General features: G+C 47.8%; 1 protein-coding gene across 2 annotated transcripts in view; it reads right to left on the minus strand.

Annotated features, from left to right (window-relative positions):
* Positions 1–20,902, minus strand: part of micu2 (mitochondrial calcium uptake 2) — a 736,923-nt gene that overhangs the window by 38,293 nt on the left and 677,728 nt on the right. The window lies entirely within an intron of this gene.

The raw sequence follows: 20,902 nt of genomic DNA on the forward strand, positions 1-20,902 counted from the left end.
TCTCATCCTTAACAATGGATTCTAGAATCTTGCCAACAACCGAGGTTAGGCTAATTGGCCTATAATTTTCCATCTTTTTCCTTATTCCCTTCTTGAACAGGGGGTTACAACAGCGATTTTCCAATCCTCTGGGACTTTCCCTGGCTCCAGTGACTTTGAAAGATCATAACTAACGCCTCCACTATTTCTTCAGCTATCTCCTTTAGAACTCTAGGATGTAGCCCATCTGGGCCTGGAGATTTATCAATTTTTAGACCTCTTAGTTTCTCTAGCACTTTCTCCTTTGTGATGGCTACCATATTCAACTCTGCTCCCTGACTCTCCTGAATTGTTGGGATATTACTCATGTCTTCTACTGTGAAGACTGACGCAAAGTACTTATTTAGTTCCTCAGCTATTTCCTTGTCTCCCATCACTAGATTACCAGCATCATTTTGGAGCGGCCCAATGTCTACTTTTGCCTCCCGTTTGTTTTTAATGTATTTAAAGAAACTTTTACTCTCATTCCTAATGTTACTGGCTAGCCTACCTTCATATTTGATCCTCTCTTTCCTTATTTCTCTCTTTGTTATCCTCTGTTTGTTTTTGTAGCCTTCCCAATCTTCTGACTTCCCACTACTCTTTGCCACATTATAGGCTTTCTCTTGTGCTTTGATGCATTCCCTAACTTCCTTTGTCAGCCATGGCTGCCTAATCCCCTCTCTGATAACCTTTCTTTTCTTTGTGATGAACCTCTGTACTGTGTCCTCAATTACTCCCAGAAACTCCTGCCATTGCTATTCTACTGTCTTTCTCACTAGGCTCTGCTCCCAGTCGATTTTCGTCAGTTCCTCCCTCATGCCCCTGTAGTTACCTTTATTTAACTGTAACACCTTTACATCTGATTCTACCTTCTTTCTTTCAAATTGGAGATTGAATTCTACCATATTATGATCACTGCCTCCTAAGTGCTCCCTTACTTTAAGATCTTTAATCAAGTCTGGCTCATTACATAACACTAAGTCCAGAATGGCCTGTTCCCTCTTGGGTTCCATCACAAGCTGTTCCAAAAAGCCCTCCTGTAAACATTCAATGAATTCTCTTTCCTTGGGTCCACTGGCAGCATTATTTACCCAGTCCACCTGCATATTGAAGTCTCCCATGATCACTGTGACCTTGCCTTTCTGACATGCACTTTCTATTTCGTGGTGCATTTTGTGCCCCCGGTCCTGACCACTGCCTGTACATAACTCCCATTATGGTTTTTTGTCTTTGTGGTTCCTCAACTCTACCCACACAGACTCCACATCATCTGACCCTATGTCGTTTAGTGCTATTGATTTAATTTCATTCCTAATTAACGATAGCATCCTGGGGGTTTACCAAGACCTGAGTGTAGAGGTGGCCAGGAGGAGAGCAGACATCAACCAAATCAGGTCAATCCTTTTTAAAAAAAAGGTAAAGTTTGGACTGTTAAACCCTGCCCGTCTCTGGGTCACGCATGAGGATCAGCACTTCTACTTCGAGTCGCATGAGGACGCGTTGGACTTTGTGAAAAAGAAAGGGCTGGTGATGGATTGAGAACTTTTGAACTTGGCTGCAACGTTCATGTTTTTGTTTTTTCTTTTTGTTTCTCTGTTTTTGTAAAAAGTTTCTCATTTTGCATTTCATAGAAGATGTTTGTGATGCCGTCTGCATTGATTTGGAACCAGCGGTAGCGCTGAGTGAGTTAAGGTTTTCATTTGCATTGTTGGGGGATGGAGGTGTGCTTGTTTTGATCATGGTGTTTTTCTGTTGGGCAATTGTGTGGGGATTGTTTGATGTTGGAGTCTGTTTGTATGAGCGGGGGAGGAGGGTGGGGAGGGAACAATAGGTGGGAGACTATCTGGCGCCAGGGATGGGGGCCACCAAGCTAGCTGGGCGAGCTAGCTCTCGGAAGCGCAATTTGGGGTGTGCATATATTTGGTTTAACGTAAAGGGGTTGGGTTACAGGGTGTTGTTACTGGGGGGGGAGGGGGTGAATGTTCTGCTGACGAGGGAGAGACTTAGGCTGAGGGACAGAGAGGAGGTTGGGGGCTGCCTGGGGATGGACCGGTGGAGGCGTGGAGCACGGGCTGGAGGCGGGCCTAAAAAAATGGATGGCTGATCGGCAGAGTGGGGGGGGGGGGGGGGAGGGAGCAATGAGCCCCCCAACTAGGCTGATCACCTGGAATGTTCGAGGGTTAAATGGGCCAGTCAAAAGGGCACGTGTGTTCGTGCATCTTCGGGGATTGAAGGCGGACGTGGTAATGTTGCAGGAGACGCACCTTAGAGTAACGGACCAGGTTGGACTGAGGAAAGGCCGGGTCAGTCAGGTCTTTCACTCGGGACTAGATTCAAAGACTAGAGGGGTCGCGATCTTGAACAATAAGTGGGTGGTGTTTGAGGCGGGTAGAATAGTCTCGGACATGGGAGGTCGGTACATTATGGCCAGTGGGAAGCTAGAGGGGGTGTAGGTGGTATTAGTAAATGTGTACGCGCCAAATTGGGATGATGTGGAGTTTATAAAGAGGATGCTGGGGAAGATACCGGACCTGGACTCGCACAGGTTGGTCATGGGAGGGGACTTCAACACAGTTATTGACCCGGACTTGGACCGGTCAAGCTCGAAAACGGGCAGGGTGCCAGCAATGGCAAAGGAAATAAGAGGGTTCATGGAGCTGATGGGAGGGGTGGGCGGCTGGATTCATGGAGATTTGGGCAGCCGAGGTTGAAGGAGTTCTCCTTCTACTCACACGTGCATAAAGTGTACTCCCGGATTGATTTCTTTATTTTGAGCAGGGCCTTGCTGGCTGGGGTGGTGGACACAGGGTACTTGGCGATCACAATCTCAGACCACGCACCGCACTGGGTAGACCTGCAGGTTAGTAAAGACAGTAACCAGCGCCCACACTGGAGGTTAGATGTGGGACTTCTGGAGGATGAAGGGGTGAGCGAGCGGCTGAGGAAATGTATTCAGGGCTACCTGCAGGTCAATGACACGGGGGAAATTTCAGCAGCGGTGGTGTGAGAAGTACTGAAGGTGGTGGTCAGGGGGGAGCCGATCTCGATCCGGGCCCATTGGGAGAAGGTGGACAGGGCAGAGACGGACCGACTGGTAAAGGAGATACTACAGATTGATAGGAGGTATGCGGAGACCCCAGAGGCAGGGCTTTTAAGGGAACGGCAGAGACTGCAGGCAGAGTTTAGTTTGCTGACCACAGGGAGGGCGGTGGAGCAGCTGAGAAAGGTGAGGGGGGCGATCTATGAACATGGAGAGAAGGCCAGCAGAATGCTTGCACAGCAGCTTAGGAAGAGGGAGGCAGCTCGGGAGATAGGGAAAGTAAAGGACGGAGATGGGATCCTGGTTGGTGATTCAGTAGGGGTGAATAAGGTGTTTAGGGATTTCTACAGCAGGCTGTACAGGTCGGAACCCCCTATGGGGCCGGAGGGGGTGAGGCACTTCTTGGAGTGGCTGAATTTCCCAAAGGTGGACGAGGAGCAGGCAGAAGGGTTGGGGGCCCCAATCGGGCTGGAGGAGATAGTGGAGGGCTTGAAGGCCATGCAGGCGGGTAAGGCCCTGGGTCCGGATGGGTACCAAGTGGAGTTTTATAAAAAGTTCTCGGGGATATTGGGGCTGGTGTTGTTGAGGATGTTTAATGAGGCAAGGGAAAGTGGGGTGTTGCCCCCGACGATGTCACAGGCAACGATTTTGTTGATTCTTAAGCGGGACAAGAACCCGGAGCTGTGTGGGTCCTACAGGCCGATCTCCCTGTTGAATGTAGATGCTAAGTTGCTGGCCAAAATCTTGTCCTCCAGGATCGAGGATTGTGTTCCGGATGTTATTGGGGAGGACCAGACGGGGTTTGTTAAGGGCAGGCAGTTGGTGGCCAATGTAAGAAGGCTGTTAAATGTGATCATGATGCCCCCGGAAGGTAGGGAGGTGGAGGTAGTGATCGCCATGGATGCAGAAAAGGCTTTTGATCGGGTAGAATGGGATTATCTGTGTGAGATACTGGGATGGTTCAGATTCGGGCGGGGCTTTATTGACTGAGTCAGGTTACTGTCTCAGGCTCCTGTGTCAAGTTTACGGATGAATAGGACAACATCAGACTATTTTAGACTGCACCGGGGGACGAGACAGGGATGTCCCCTCTCCCCACAGTTGTTTGCGGTGGCTATAGAGCCGTTGGCAATTGCTCTGAGCGCCTCGAGGGGCTGGAGAGAACTGGTCTGCGGGGGGTGGAGCACAGGGTTTCACTCTATGCGGTTGACCTGCTTCTGTATGTTTCGGACCCAATCGAGGGGATGGAAGAAATCATGAGGCCTCGAGGGGGATTTGGCTGTTTTTTGGGGTATAAGCTTAATATGGGAAAGGTGAGGTGTTTGTGGTCCAGGTGAGGGGACAGGAGAGGCGACTGGGAGAGCTGCCGTTTAGGTTAGCAGAGGGAAGCTTTAGGTACCTAGGCATCCAAGTGGTGCGGGAATGGGACCGGCTGCATAAATTGAATCTGGCCCGGCTAGCGGACCAAATGAAGGACGATTTTCGGAGATAGGACGTGCTTCCGCTGTCTCTGGCTGGGAGGGTGCAAACGGTGAAGATGACGGTCCTCCCGAGATTCCTATTTGTATTTCAGTGACTCCCCATCTTTATTCTGTGGTCCTTTTTTAAGCGGGTCAACAGAGTGATCACGGGCTTCGTCTGGGCGGAATAAGCGAGTAAGGAAGGTAATGCTTGGGCGGAGTCGGGGAGAGGGCGGGCTGGCCCTGCCAAATTTTAGCAACTATTACTGGGCGCCGAATATAGCCATGATCAGGAAGTGGGTGGTGGGGGAGGGGTCGGCATGGGGGCGTATGGCGGCGGCTTCATGTAAGGGCACCAGTCTGGGGGCGTTGGTAACTGCACCTCTGACGTTCCCACCGGTACGGTACTCCACCAGTCCAATGATGAGAGGAGGCACGTGGGAGCATCGGTCTGGGCCCCAATCTGTGATAATCACCGGTTTGCCCCGGGGAGTATGGACGGGGGGTTCCGGTTATGGCGGAGAGTGGGGATTGAGAGGATGGGGGATATGTTTATAGAGGGGAGTTTTCCGAGTATGAGGGCGCTGGAGAAGTTTGGGTTGGCGAGGGGAAACAAATTCAGGTATCTGCAGGTGTGGGACTTTCTTCGTAAACAGGTGTGAACATTCCCGCTCCTACCACTAAGGGGGATTCAGGACAGGGTAGTTTCCAGAGGGTGGGTAGGAGAAGGGAGCATCTCAGACGTTTATAAGGAACTTATGGGGTTGGAGGAGATGCAGACCGAGGAGCTGAAGCGCAAATGGGAGGAGGAGCTGGGAGGTGAGATAGAGGATGGTCTATGAGCAGATGTTGAGTAGAATCAACGCGTCCGCAACATGTGCCAGGGTCAGCCTGATACAATTTAAGGTTGTTCACCGGTGGCTCACATGACAGTGGCCCGGATGAGCAGATTCTTTGGGGAGGACGACAGGTGCACAAAATGTGCGGGAGGACTGGCGAACCATGTCCACATGTTTTGGACATGTCCAAAGCTTAGGGGATTTTGGCAGGGGTTTGCAGACGTCATATCCACGGTGTTAAAAACAAGGGTGGCGCTGAGTCCAGAGGTGGCGATTTTCGGGGTGTCAGAAGACCCGGGAATCCAGGAGGTGAAAGAGGCAGACGTTCTGGCCTTTGCTTCCCTGGTAGCCCGGAGATGGATACTATTAGCATGGAGGGACTCAAAGCCCCCGAAGTCGGAGACTTGGCTATCGGACATGGCTAGCTTTCTGTTTGGAGAAAATCAAGTTCGCCTTGAGAGGGTCACTGTTAGGGTTCACACGGAGGTGGCAACCATTCGTCGACTTCTTTGCGGAAAATTAATCGTCAGCAGACCGGGGGGGGGGGGGGAGGGTTTAGATTAGAGTAGGGGGTTAATAAGGGTGGGACCTGTATGAAAGGTAAATGGCTTTTGCACTGTGTTTATGATTTCATGTATATTGTTTATTTTGTTGTTGTTACTATACCAAAAATACCTCAATCAAATGTTTATTAAAAAAAAACCAGGATATATACACAAAGTATTTTGGCCAAGTCACTATGAAGACTGTTAGCAACAGATTTTCATTCATTGATATATTCATAGATTCTTTACTTCACAGGGGTTGCTTTAAAATGTAGATGAAATAGGGCCAATTGTATTCATGTTAGCTCTAATACAGCAGAGGGGCTGATGAAGGTTATATTGGCTTTGCAGTAACATCAATCACAGATATAACTGGTATGTAGGTACAAGTATTTTAAGGCACTGGGAGGTGCCTTACAAAGATGAGCTGACAAATATAACAAAACACAGAAAATAGTGTTTGCCCGAGATTACTTTTAGTAGCAACCAAGGCAGAAATATTTTCCCCACAAACACTAAAACAATTGTTTGGAACAGTACCTGAAAAACATGAAAAACAAAGCCAGATTGTTGAAATTATTAGTTTGGGGAAACCTTCTAGAGACACAGGGCACGATTCACCAATCTCACCTCGCCCGATTTGGTGCCGGGGTGAGACTGTTGAATCTGGCGAGAGGCCTATCGTGAAAATTACGATGCTTGAAACGTCTCGCGAGATTCAATGGAAACTTGCAAGACGTCGCGATCCGCATGTCGCTGGGCGAAATCCAGATAGGCATATTAAAATGATCCATTCGGCACAATGAAATATGCATTTGCCAGATTCTCCCACTCGGGATTCAACGGCCGCACCTGGGAGACCTCGCCAGGGCACCGTTTGGTACTGGTCCACACAAACATGAACCAGTCATGAGATCCCAGGGTGGTCGGATTAGAGGGCACTCCCTCTTGTCACCCGGGTGCCTTGGTATTGCCAGCCTGGCACCATGGCACTGTCATCTGGGCACTCTGGTAGTGACACCCTGCCAAGGTGCCCAGCTTCCAGGTTGGCACTGCCAAGGCTTGGAATCTGAGGGGGCCATGCCATGAAAGGAGGGTTGAGGTGGGGTATGAAGAGTGGAGGAGGTGGAGGGGTGTGAAGGGACCTCATAAAGTTAGGGAGTAGTGAAGGGGGTCCTGAAAGGCGGGGTGAAGTGTGGGTTGGGGGGGCCTGAAAAGGGTTTAGCCTCAGCGATCCCACAGCGTGGTGGCCTCAATTAGAGGGGGCAATCCCCAAGTCTGCGGGGAGTGGAATTGCCAGTGGGTGGGGGGGTGCTGGGGACTCTCAAGTGCATTTAGCGATCGGGGCACCCTTTCAAAAGGGTGCCCTGATCTCTGAGCAGCTGGTCTCGCCGGCGAGTTCAGCTCCCACTGATGTAAAAATATCTAGAGTGGGCGCTTAACCGGGGAGAAACTCCCTCAGGCCCTATAGGTGAATCCAGGTCTGGAACTGACCCAAAACGCTGGTAGAAAACACCCCGGCAAACTTGCCTGATATGACACATTGGGCGGGATTCTCCACCCCCACACCGAAGTGGCCGTGCCGTCGTGAACTCTGTCGAGGTTCGCGACGGCGCGGAACGGCCCCGGTCCCGACCGATTCAGGCCCTGACAATGGGCCAGTATCGGGGCCGCGTCACCTACCCGCGTCGCCTGCGTAAAAGCGGCGCCGCATAGATGACGCGGCCGGCGCCGCATAACGGACGTCATCTGCGCATGCGTGGTTGCCGTCCTGTCCAAATCCGCCCCGCAAGAAGATGGGGGACGGATCTTGCGGGGCCGCGGAAGGAAGGAGGTCCTCCTTCAGAGAGGACGGCCCGACGATCGGTGGGCACCGATCGCGGGCCACCCCACATTGCAAGTGAAGCCCGGTGCAGGATCCCCCCTCGCCCCCCCACAGGCCGCCCCCCCAGCGTTCACGCACCGCCCACGACTGCAGCGACCAGGTGTGGATGGCGCCGGGGGGGAACCCGCCGTTTTTGCCTGGCCGCTCGGCCCATCCGGGCCTCAGAATAGCGGGGGTGCCGGAAAATCGCCATTTTGGGTGTCTCCGGCGATTCTCCGGCCTGCGGCCCGCGAAACCCGACCGGGCCGTTCCCGCCGCTTGGGAGAATCGTGGGAGGGCGTCGGAACGGCCTCCCCGGAAATTTTGGCGGCCCAGGCGATTCTCCCAACCGGCGTGGGAGTGGAGAATCGTGGACCAGGCGGAACGGCATCTGGGGGGGGTCTCCTGGGCCATCGGAGACCCCAGGGTGGTCAGGGTATGTGCTTGGTGGCCCCTGGCCCTCCCCCTGGAACATGGGCACCTTGGCACTGTCACTCTGATGCCTGGATAGCACTGCCAAGCCAGCAGGAGCACTGCCTGGGTGCTAGGGTGGCAGTGCAAGGGTCAGGGGCCAAGCCCATGAAAGGAGGGTGGAGGAAGGATTTGAAGAGTGGGCGTGTGCTGGGCAGGTAAGTAGGGGCCTCTGGGAGGTTGGGTGTGGGTCCTGGAAGGGTCAGGGATGACATTGCCCATGGATGGGGGTGTGGGGGACCCACAAGCTCACTTAGAGATCGGGGAACCCTTTCAAAATGGTGGCCCAATCTCGGAGTTCAGCTCCCCAGTGCGGAAAAGAAATTCTAAATGTGACCTGAACCAGTGAGAAACTCCCCAGGGCCCACAAAAATGACGAGGAATCATTGAATAGCGATGGAGAACTCGACGGCAGAGCCGGCAGGAAACGCCCTGAAAAACTCGCCACAAACTAACTTAGAAATTGTTTGGGAGAATCGTGCCCTTAGACATGTTTTGGTTGAATTGCGTGCACAATTTCATGCGGTTCACTGATTTTTCAGAATTTTACGTTTTGTAATGAAGACTCTGTAGGGTTTGTGCTCCGGTCTTTGGTTTTTTGATCCTTTATTAATATGAATGAGGCTCATTAAACAATTTCATCTCACTTTTATTGGGCAGATTATGCTAACTGTACGAGGTAATTTCTATATAAGAAACATCAAGCACCATTAAGTACAAGTAGGCATGTACATTCGACAACCTGTATTCTGTTGACAGATTTGTGTATGCATAATACTCTGGATTTTAAAGTGAATGGAACAAAGTAGTAATTGCATCTTACTTCAGCCACACACATACAAGTGGAACAGTCAGCCCCATTTCACCCACTGCATACATTGGACTACTTCTCACTATGCTGAATAGAGGAAGGGAATATAGCTCCACATGTTATGCAGGGACCCCTCAATCCTGGACACCCTGGCCCACTCCTCCACCATGCCCAACTACCCATCCCCTTGTAATCGCAGAAGGTGCAACATCTGCCCCATTAACTCCTCACCAAATGCTCCAAATACTCCTTTCAGGTTAAGCAGCGTTCCACTTGCACTTCCTTCAATTTGGTTTATTGTATAGGCTGCTTCCACTATGGTATCCTCTACATTGGGGAGACTAAATGCAGACTGAGTATTTGCTTTGCGGAATGCCTTCTCTCAATCCGCAAACATGGACCCAATCTTTTTGTTGCTTGCCATTTTAACTCAGCATCTTGCTCTCATGCCCACATGTCCATCCTTGGCCTGTTAGCATGTTCCTGTGAAGGCTGGCACAAGCTGGAGGAGCAATATCTCATTTTCCGGTTGGGCACATTGCAGCCCTTAGGATTCAACATTGAGTTTGGCAACTTTAGATTTTGATCTTTCTCCTCCATCTTAAACCCCCTCTTTTTTGGTATCCCATACACATATTGCTTCAATGCGACCCCCATGCACCTCCCCCCACTCACACCAGGTCTTCTGTTTTTTGTTCTTTAAGTCATTACTTCTTGTTGCAGTTTCTACAGCTCTAACACATCCTCCCTGTCATATGAGGGGAGATTGACTAGGTTAGGATTGTTCTCGTTGGAGTTCAGAAGAATGAGGGGGGATCTCATAGAGGCTTATAAAATTCTAACAGGACTAGACAGGGTAGATGCAGGGAAGGTGTTCCCAATGGTGGGTGTGTCCAGACCAGGGGTCACAGTCTGAGGATTCAGGGTAAACCATTTCGGACAGAGATGAGGAGACATTTCTTCACACAAAGAGTGGTGAGCCTGTGGAATTCATCACCATAGGAAGTAGTTGATGCTAAAACATTGAATATATTCAAGAGGTGGCTGGATATAGCACTTGTGTAGAATGGGATCAAAGGCTATGGGGAGAAAGCAGGATTAGGCTGTTGAGTTGGATGATCAGCCATGATCGTGCTAAATGGCGGAGCAGGCTCGAAGGGCCAAAAGGCCTCCTCCTGCTCCTATCTTCTATGTATGTATCTCCCTCCCTTCCGTTCTGATGAAGAGTCAAGGGACTCAAAATGTTAACTCTGTGTCCCCAAATAGATGCTGGCAGACCTGCTGAATTTTTCAGCGTCCTGTGTTCTTGTTTCAGATTCCAGCTGCCGCAGCATTTTGCTTAACCAGGGTCTTTAGGCCCTGGTTATGAATGGAATTGAAGTTGGGGGAATATGTACAGACATAGAAGATCGAATGCGCTTTGAAACACGACGATTAATGTGCTAATTGGGGAGATGACATGCCATGCAAACAACAGTGCAGTTTTGAAAAACAGAAGTTGTGAGATTAGCTGTCCAAGGATTTGCTTGATAACCTCGATGTGAAGGAATTATCTTCCATAATTTTTTTCACAAACAACTTAATATATTGGGTGGAATCCAATATGTTGTGACAAGCTGAATATGGTTTGTGGAAGGGATCAGCTTGCTAGATTGTAGAGTTTTAAAATCATTTCACGTTACTCATTTCTTTATATGATATCAGTACGACAAAGTTTATGACAACTTTAACTGAGAAATAAGTGAAGTGATTTTTGACTTCAGCTAGACAGTGCTACCCCCTCACCAGTCAATTCTAAATGGGAACTGGCAGATGCCATTTTAATATCTGCCTCAGATACTCACAGTAACATCTCCCTCCAGACTTAATGACAATGTCAACAAGTAAGAAGTGACCACAGAAGGAAAACAATAAACACAGTCAATTAATTGTATTGGACATGATTGGACCTTGAAAACATTGAATAAATTAAATTGGACTCAATCTTCAAACTATTATTCCAAACACACACAAAATACTAGATACTGAGAGATACCCAGCAAGTTAAGTTCAAAAAATACACATTTCACTTGTTGAAGAGTTCCAAGCAAAGGATGTACCACAGACACCCATGATGTAGTAAATATACAGCACCAGCAGAGGGTGGTAGAAGCCTTTGAATGGCAGTTAGTAAGGAATTTTGCACAAACGCAACCAATAAATATCAGCAAAAGCCCTGTTTAAGTGTGCATTAAAGAGTATTTATTGTAGTCCTGTTTAATGTGCATAACAACAACTTGCATTTATATAGAGCCTTTAATGTAGGCAATACCCAAAGTCATTTGGTCTGTATTCATTTTGGCGTGGTTGGCAAATAGGAGACAGATTGCAGTTTTTGGACCTGCTAAATCTTTAAAAAAAAATGTTTCCAATTAAGGGGCAATTTAGCGTGGCCAATCCACCTACCCTACACGTCTTTGGGTTGTGGGAGTGAGACCCCCGCAGACATGAGGAGAATGTACAAACTCCACATGGGCAGTGACCAGGGGCCTGGTTTGAATCCGGGTCCTCGGCGCTGTGAGGCAGCAGTGCTAACCATTGCGCCACCGTGCTGCCTGTGATCTGCTAAATCTTAAAGAAAACGGAATCATCAGTACTTGTTATATTCTGTGATATGATGTTACTTGAAGCCTGCAATAAATTATTTCACAGGATTACAATTTACTTTGTTTCAGAGCAGCCCTTCCAAAACAAAATCACAAAAAGTATATAGAAAGAGGGACAACATTGGAATGAATGAAGTGTGACCATTAACTTGAATTGAGGTGGAAGAAATTCCTTCTAGCATGCAAGTTATTTCAAATAAACGAATCTTGGTAGATTTCCCATTGTGATGACCCCTATGTTGCAATGGTTCCTCTGTGCCACATGTAACATGGTGTGCATTGATAAAGGAGTTTTGGTTTTAAAGCATGGGATGGTTCTTGTCAGTTTCCCTTCACCAGGTTGCAACTATGCAGTTCTGTACTTGCCTAGTGAGAGCTGTCAAGCTGTAAAGCCAATTGAAGCCAACATTAAAAGCATGGTTAAGAGTCCAGGGTTTCACGAGGAACAACAATGGTCACTGCTTTTTTGCAAATGCAAAGCAGTCTGGAGATTGCATTGTTGTGTCTATATCAAACCTCATGACAATCCTGTACAAAGCGTTAAGAACACAATCATTGAGATCCATCTTTCAACCTTTAGATGTAAATGTAAACAGAGAACTTAATTTGCCGAGGCTCAGTGAAGATAAAACAGGAGCTTACCTGCTGTTTGAATTTTTTAACACATTAAAATGGAATTGATTCTGAGTGAATAAACTCAGGATTAGTTATAACACTGTCACATTACAAGGGGGATTTATCCAGAACTAATGCATTGTTAGGCATTTGAGAATATACTTTGTAAGCACATTCTGCAAAGCAGCACTGAAGGATTTGTATTTATTAGAGCTTTGCAACCAGTCATCAAAATACTCAGCTGGGTTTGGATGGATTAAAACTGATGCAGAACAACTGGATACTAAAATAAGAGTTTAAAGCTTTGCTGTGGCACTTCAGTCAAAGTGTGGGGCGGGGGGAGATTATGTTTCATACTTCTAAGGTAATTTTCACCACTGGTTGGCTTCTTGTTGGATTCTGCATGTTACCTGAATAAACTTTCAGCAGGAAATGACTAAAGATGAAGTGCTATCCATATTTCTCAACTCACAACTATTTAATTTGTAACCTGGTCACATTTTATTTTGGCGCGAAATTCCTTCTCGTTTTGTAACCCTCGCTGCTCAGCCTTAATATTTAGGCTGCAGGCGGTGAACTTGTAATTTTACTCACACAAGACACTGGTATGTCAGTCTCCATTGTGCTACCTCCAGTTAAATTATTATTGAAAACACGATCTAAGACAAGTTTTCCAAATAGGAAACAGGTCTGCTATGGAAGCAGGACATAGAACATAGAACGATACAGTGCAGTACAGGCCCTTCGGCCCACGATGTTGCACCAAAACAAAAGCCATCTAACCTACACTATGCCATTATCATCCATATGCTTATCCAATAAACTTTTAAATGCCCTCAATGTTGGCGAGTTCACTACTGTTGCAGGTAGGGCATTTCACGGCCTCACCACTCTTTGCGTAAAGAACCTACCTCTGACCTATATCTATTACCCCTCAGTTTAAAGCTATGTCCCCTCGTGCCAGCCATTTCCATCCGCGGGAGAAGGCTCTCACTGTCCACCCTATCCAACCCCCTTATCATTTTGTATGCCTCTATTAAGTCTCCTCTTAAACTTCTTCTCTCCAACGAAAACAACCTCAAGTCCATCAACCTTTCCTCATAAGATTTTCCCTCCATACCAGGCAACATCCTGGTAAATCTCCTCTGCACCCGCTCCAAAGCCTCCACGTCCTTCCTATAATGCGGTGACCAGAACTATACGCAATACTCCAGATGCGGCCGTACCAGAGTTTTGTACAGCTGCAACATGACCTCCTGACTCCGGAACTCAATCCCTCCACCAATAAAGGCCAACGCTCCATCGGCCTTTTTCACAACCCTATCAACCTGGGTGGCAACTTTCAGGGATCTATGTACATGGACACCTAGATCCCTCTGCTCATCCACACTTCCAAGAACTTTACCATTAGCCAAATATTCCGCATTCCTGTTATTCCTTCCAAAGTGAATCACCTCACACTTCTCTACATTAAACTCCATTTGCCACCTCTCAGCCCAGCTCTGCAGCTTATCTATGTCCCTCTGTAACCTGCTACATCCTTCCACACTGTCGACAACACCACCGACTTTAGTGTCGTCTGCAAATTTACTCACCCACCCTTCTGCGCCTTCCTCTAGGTCATTGATAAAAATGACAAACAGCAACGGCCCCAGAACAGATCCTTGTGGTACGCCACTTGTAACTGAACTCCATTCTGAACATTTCCCATCAACCACCACCCTCTGTCTTCGTTAAGCCAGCCAATTTCTGATCCACATCTCTAAATCACCCTCAATCCCCAGCCTCCGTATTTTCTGCAATAGCCTACCATGGGGAACCTTATCAAACGCTTTACTGAAATCCATATACACCACATCAACTGCTCTACCCTCATCTACCTGTTCAGTCACCTTCTCAAAGAACTCGATAAGGTTTGTGAGGCATGACCTACCCTTCACAAAGCCATGCTAACTATCCCTGAACATATTATTCCTATCTAGATGATTATAAATCTTGTCTCTTATAATCCCCTCCAAGACTTTACCCACTACAGACGTGAGGCTCACCGGTCTATAGTTGCCGGGGTTGTCTCTGCTCCCCTTTTTGAACAAAGGGACCACATTTGCTATCCTCCAGTCCTCTGGCACTATTCCTGTAGCCAATGATGACATTAAAATCAAAGCTAAAGGTCCAGCAATCTCTTCCCTGGCGTCCCAGAGAATCCTAGGATAAATCCCATCAGGCCCCGGGGACTTATCTATTTTCAGCCTGTCCAGAATTGCCAACACCTCTTCCCTACGTACCTCAATACCATCTATTCTAATAGCCTGGGTCTCAGCATTCTCCTCCACAACATTATCTTTTTCCTGAGTGAATACTGACGAAAAATATTCATTTAGTATCTCGCCTATCTCTTCAGACTCCACACACAACTTCCCATCCCTGTCCTTGACTGGTCCTACTCTTACCCTAGTCATTCGCTTATTCCTGACATACCTATAGAAAGCTTTTGGGTTTTCCTTGATCCTACCTGCCAAATACTTCTCATGTCCCCTCCTTGCTCGTCTTAGCTCTCTCTTTAGATCCTTCCTCGCTACCTTGTAACTATCCATCGCCCCAACTGAAACTTCACACCTCATCTTCACATAGGCCTCCTTCTTCCTCTTAACAAGAGATTCCACTTCTTTGGTAAACCACGGTTCCCTCGCTCTACGCCTTCCTCCCTGCCTGACCAGTACGTACTTATCAAGAACACGCAGTAGCTGATCCTTGAACAAGCTCCACTTCTCCAGTGTGCCCAACACATGCAGCCTACTTCTCCAACCTATCCCCCCCAAGTCACGTCTAATGGCATCATAATTGCCCTTCCCTCAGCTATAACTCTTGCCCTGTGGTGTATACTTATCCCTTTCCATCACTAACGTAAACATCACCGAATTGTGGTCACTGTCCCCAAAGTGCTCTCCTACCTCCAAATCCAACACCTGGCCTGGTTCATTACCCAAAACCAAATCCAACGTGGCCTCGCCTCTTGTTGGCCTGTCAACATATTGTGTCAGGAAACCCTCCTGCACATACTGTACAAAAAACGACCCATCTAATGTACTCGAACTATATCTTTTCCAGTCAATATTTGGAAAGTTAAAGTCTCCCATAATAACTACCCTGTTACTTTCGCTCTTATCCAGGATCATCCTCGCCATCCTTTCCTCTGCACCCCTAGAACTATTTGGAGGCCTATAGAAAACTCCCAACAGGGTGACCTCTCCTTTCCTGTTTCTAACCTCAGCCCATACTACCTCGGAAGATGAGTCCCCATCTAGCATCCTCTCCGCCACCGTAATACTGCTCTTGACTAGCAGCGCCACACCTCCCCCTCTTTTGCCTCCTTCTCTGAGCTTACTAAAACACCTAAACCCAGGAAACTGCAACATCCATTCCTGTCCCTGCTCTATCCATGTCTCCGAAATGGCCACAACATCAAAGTCCCAGGTACCAACCCATGCTGCCAGTTCCCCTACCTTATTTCGTATACTCCTGGCATTGAAGTAGACACACTTCAAACCACCTACCTGAACACTGGCCTCCTCCTGCGACGTCAAATCTGTGCTCCTGACCTCTATACTCTCATTCTCCCGTACCCTAAAACTACAATCCAGGTTCCCATGCCCCTGCTGCATTAGTTTAAACCCCCCCAAAGAGCACTAACAAATCTCCCCCCCAGGATATTTGTGCCCCTCAGGTTCAGATGTAGACCATCCTGTCTGTAGAGGTCCCACCTTCCCCAGAAAGAGCCCCAGTTATCCAGAAATCTGAATCCCTCCCGCCTGCACCATCCCTGTAGCCACGTGTTTAATTGCTCCCTCTCCCTATTCCTCATCTCATTATCACGTGGCACGGGCAACAACCCAGAGATAACAACTCTGTTTGTTCTAGTTCTGAGCTTCCATCCTAGCTCCCTGAAAGCCTGCCTGACATCCTTGTCCCCTTTCCTACCTATGTCGTTAGTGCCAATGTGGACCACGACTTGGGGCTGCTCCCCCTCCCCCTTAAGGACCCGGAAAACACGATCCGAGACATCACGTACCCTTGCACCTGGGAGGCAACATACCAAACGTAAGGAAATCCTTGCAAAGCAGCCTGCTATTCAGAGAATTCCACTTACTGCAATTTGATACCTTAAAAGGTGAAGACAACATGATTTTTCACATAGCAAAATAGTACAACATTACAATCTAATCCTATTTTCCCAGGTGCCAATAACATCTGCATTGGCGAAGGGCTCAAACTTACTGCCTTACAGGGTAGATGGCAGAATGGGTAGAAGCAGAAACCTTTATCTCATTAAAAAAATTCTTAGATATGCACTTGAAGTGCCTAATCTACAGGACTATGGTCCAAGTGCAGGACAGTGGGATTAGGTGGGATTGCCCTTTATTGGTTGGCACAGACACAATGCATCAAATGGCCTCCTTCTTGTAGTGATCTCTGTATGTGCATGTACATAAGGGGTTAATGTGTAATCAGTAGCACCACATGATCACTAGAGGGCCGGACCAACAGGGGTATAAAAAGCAACCACATGGTGTCTCTCTCTCTCTTGGGTGAACTGTGACCAGGGCAGTATCAGATTAGTTCAGATGGCCAGTGGAGTTACGTATAGTTACTGTAGTTAGATCTTGTTAACCTTATCACTAGTATCAAAGTCAAAGTAAAGAACTCATGCAATTATTGTTATAGTTACTCAATAAACCTTTACTACTGGACAAGTTCGAGTCTTCTTCATCGAGATTCAGAAGACCTCATCATTAACCAAGGATTGAGTAGCACATGTTACCTACCACACAGGTGACAAAACACTTCTATCTTTCAATCTCAGGTTTGAACAGGTAAATGCACCATACATATGTGGGTTTATCTCTGGTTACACCTGTGTGTTTCTCTCTGGTGGGTCATTGTTGCACTGGTATATTACAAATGCGCAGCTACAAAGAACCTAACCTTAGCCAGTCATAAATTACTCACTGCTGCTGGTTGAATCTTACTGCTCACAAATTGGCTGTTGCGTATGCCTGCATTGTAACAGTGACTTTACTGCAAAAGTATTTAACTGGCTGTGAAGTGTTTTGGAATGTCCGGAGGCTGTACTTGGTGCTGTGTAAATGCAAACTTCTCTTTGTCTTCTTTCAAGTTACCCATCAGACTTCAGAAAATGAATTCTGAACTGCTTACCAGCACAGTGCAATACACCCCAAAATAGATATTGTTTGTATGCAGCAGCTGCAATGCTCATGCCTGCCCAGGCAGTCTTCTTTAACACATTTTAAAATTATAAATGGAAAACACTAGTTTTAATTCAAAATGTGTTTTCGGAATATGATACACAATGGGGAACAATGGGTTTATGTCCTGTGTTTGGCCTGTAACGCATTCATGCCTGTGGCAGTCAAGTCATTAGGCCCATCATCACTTTCTGCTTAATGTTTGTGTAAATCATATTTCTTACTGGATGTCCCTTACATCACTAAAGTGAAGGCTTATATACCTTTATTTGTTGGTGTACCAGTTACAATTCCCATTTAACTGAACAAAAAGCTCCACCTTTAGTCTAACTAAATTCAAAACCAGTGTTTGAATAATAAACTATAGGGTGAGATCTACCAGCCACCTCACGTTTGAACGGGAATGTGGCAAGGCTGGTAGATCCTGGATGAAGCCTCCCTTGGGCCCCCAGGCAGCCACTACATCTCGTGGGACCTACCCAAGTCCCGCGAGGTGTCGGGATCAGGAACCCGCCCACAACAGACGAGACCAAGCTGCGCCCGCATAAGTAGGCCTTAAAAATACTAAGGCCTACTCACCTGGGATCTACCAGCCCCCTGGCATCTAACAGCCTCCCCAGGGAGTCCCCAGCTGGGTGCTGTTCAGCACTGGTCCACACAAATGTGTACCAGGTGGAATGGCACTCGGGGGGTGTCCCAGGCCAGTGAAGGTCCTTGGGTGGTCAGGGTTAGGACAGGGTGGACCCTGGTCCTCCCCCTGGAATGTGGGCACCTTGGCACTGCCATCCTGACACTGCCACCCTGACACTGTCAAGGTGCCCAGGTAGCACTGCCAAGCCAGCAGGAGCACTGCAAATGTGCCATGGTGGCAGTGCAAGGGTAATCCAAGTGTCAGGATGGCATTGCCAAGGGTCAAAGCCCCAGGGAGCCATGCCCATGTAAGGAGGGTGGAGGGATGTATAGAGGGTGGGGGTTGCAGGGCAGTTAAGAAGGGGCCTCTGGGAGGTTGAGGTTGACAGGAAGGGGGGGCCTGTGAGGTGGCGTGGGGGGGGATTCTGAAGGGGGGGGATCCCAGGGACCCCAAAGCAGGGTGTCTTCATTTGGGAGTGTGGAGGGGGGGGGGTAGTGCCCATGTATGTGTGTGTGTTGGGGGGGGGGGTCCCACCAGCTCTCTTAGAGATCGGGGGCCCTTTCAAAATGGCGGCCCGATCTTGGGAGCTCAGCTCCCCAGTGATGAAAAAATTCGAAGTGTGGGCTAAACCGGCGAGAAACGCTCCAGGGCCTCAAAAAAGTGACTAAGTGTCATTACAAAGCGATGGGGAACTCGCTGGCAGAGCTGACGGGAATCTCCCAGCAAAACCCGCTACAAACCTTTCCATTAGATCTTGCCCATAACCTTCATTCAATTTAGCTATGAGTGCCAACAGGCTAAATAGGGCGGCACAGTCGCACGGTGGTTAGCACTGTTGCTTCACAGCACCAGTGTCCCAGGTTCGATTTCGGCTTGAGTCACTGTTCGTGCAGAGTCTGCACGTTCTCCCAGTGTCTGTGTGGGTTTCCTCCGGGTGCTCCCGTTTCCTCCCACTAGTCCCGAAAGATGTGCTTGTTAGGTGAATTGGACATTCTGAGTTCTCCCTCAGTGTACCCGAACAGGCGCCGGAATATGGCGACTAGGGGCTTTTCGCAGTAACTTTATTGCAATGTTAAAGTAAGCCTACTTGTGACAATAAAGATTATTAGGTTATTATCAATCAACAATGGATGGAAGCCATGTCCAACCCTGGCCTCTCCAGATGTTCACATGTGCAGTTTCCACCAGGGAAAACAATAAGAAACAGGATCCATTATCAATTTTCTCCCTCATCTGTAATCCAGGGGACTGAGGTCAGTCAGTATAGTGTCCTTGCTGATGCCTAGCTGAGATTAGTCAACTCAATACAGACTAGGAATTGAACTTTCCAGTCTGAGGCTCAGTGTAACATCATGCACTACCTTTATCCCTCTAAGTCATTCTCTCTTTATGTGTGTAGCAAACCTTTATTTATTTTGTTACCAATCTTGAGTCATTGCAGACTGATCAAAGGTTAAAGAAGATAGAGTTTGAAAAATTCATATTAGAATTCAACAGCAAAAGGATGTTCAAAAACAAGGAATGTAGCTCTTTGTAGAACTCAGCATGTTTATTTATTTAGTATCTGAATCAAATTAAGCAGGTAGGTCTTATGTTCATCCGCAGTCTGCTCTGAGCTAACTATTCTCAACTAGCTAGAGTTAATTTGAATGCTCCAGATTAGGGAGGAGAGGGAACTCATCCATGGTCCCCTTTCGTAATTATCCAGCAATGTCTCCGCTAAATGCATGCCCAGACAGTTGGTCATCTAAGGATTCAGTTTGGCTGTGAACACAGGAATAGGGACACGTCTGTGACATTCTTGAGGGCTATTCAGCTGTTCAACGTGATCACAGGTGATCTGCAAACAACTCCATATACATCGGCCTTTGCCCGACATCCCCCAAATTCCTTTGGCTAATAAAATGTTATCAATCTCAGAATTAAAGTTGACAATTGATCGAGTATCAATTGCTGTTTGCAGAAGAGACTTCCAAGCTTCTGTTAGATTTGGTGTAAAGGAGTCTTTCTAATTTCAGTCATGAAAAGTCTAGCTCTAATTTTTAGACAATGTCCCCATCCAAACTTCCCATCCAACTGAAATTTGATCTCTCCATTCATCTCAATATCTTGAAAACTTTGATCAAATCATTCCTTAAGCTTCTAAATTCCAGGAAATAATAATAATAATATTTATTAGTGTCACAAGTAGGCTTATATTAACACTGCAAAGAAGTTACTGTGAAAATCCCCTTGTCACCACATTACGGCACCTATTTGGGCCTACAGAGGGAGAATTCAGAATGTCCAATTCATCTAACAAGCACATCTTTCGGTACTTGTGGGAGGAAACCAGAGCACCCGGAGGTAATCCACGCAGACACAGGAAGAACGTGCAAACTCCACACAGACAGTGACCCAAGCCGGGAATCGAACTGGAGTCCCTGGTACGGTGAAGCAACAATGCAAACCACTGTGCTACCGTGCCAGACAATGGCGGCAGGTACGTAATGGTAAGTGGTAAGCTGCAAGGGGAGAGGGTGGTGCTGGTCAATGTGTATGCCCCGAACTGGGATGATGCGGGTTTTATGCGGCGCATGTTGGGTTGGATCTCGGACTTGGAAGTGGGGGGCCTGATAATGGGGGGGGGGACTTTAACACGGTGCTGGATCCGGCACTGGATCTCTCTATGTCTGGGACTGGTAGGAAGCCGGCGG

This window comes from Scyliorhinus torazame, chromosome 15, assembly GCF_047496885.1.
Source record: "Scyliorhinus torazame isolate Kashiwa2021f chromosome 15, sScyTor2.1, whole genome shotgun sequence".
NCBI lineage: Eukaryota > Metazoa > Chordata > Chondrichthyes > Carcharhiniformes > Scyliorhinidae > Scyliorhinus > Scyliorhinus torazame.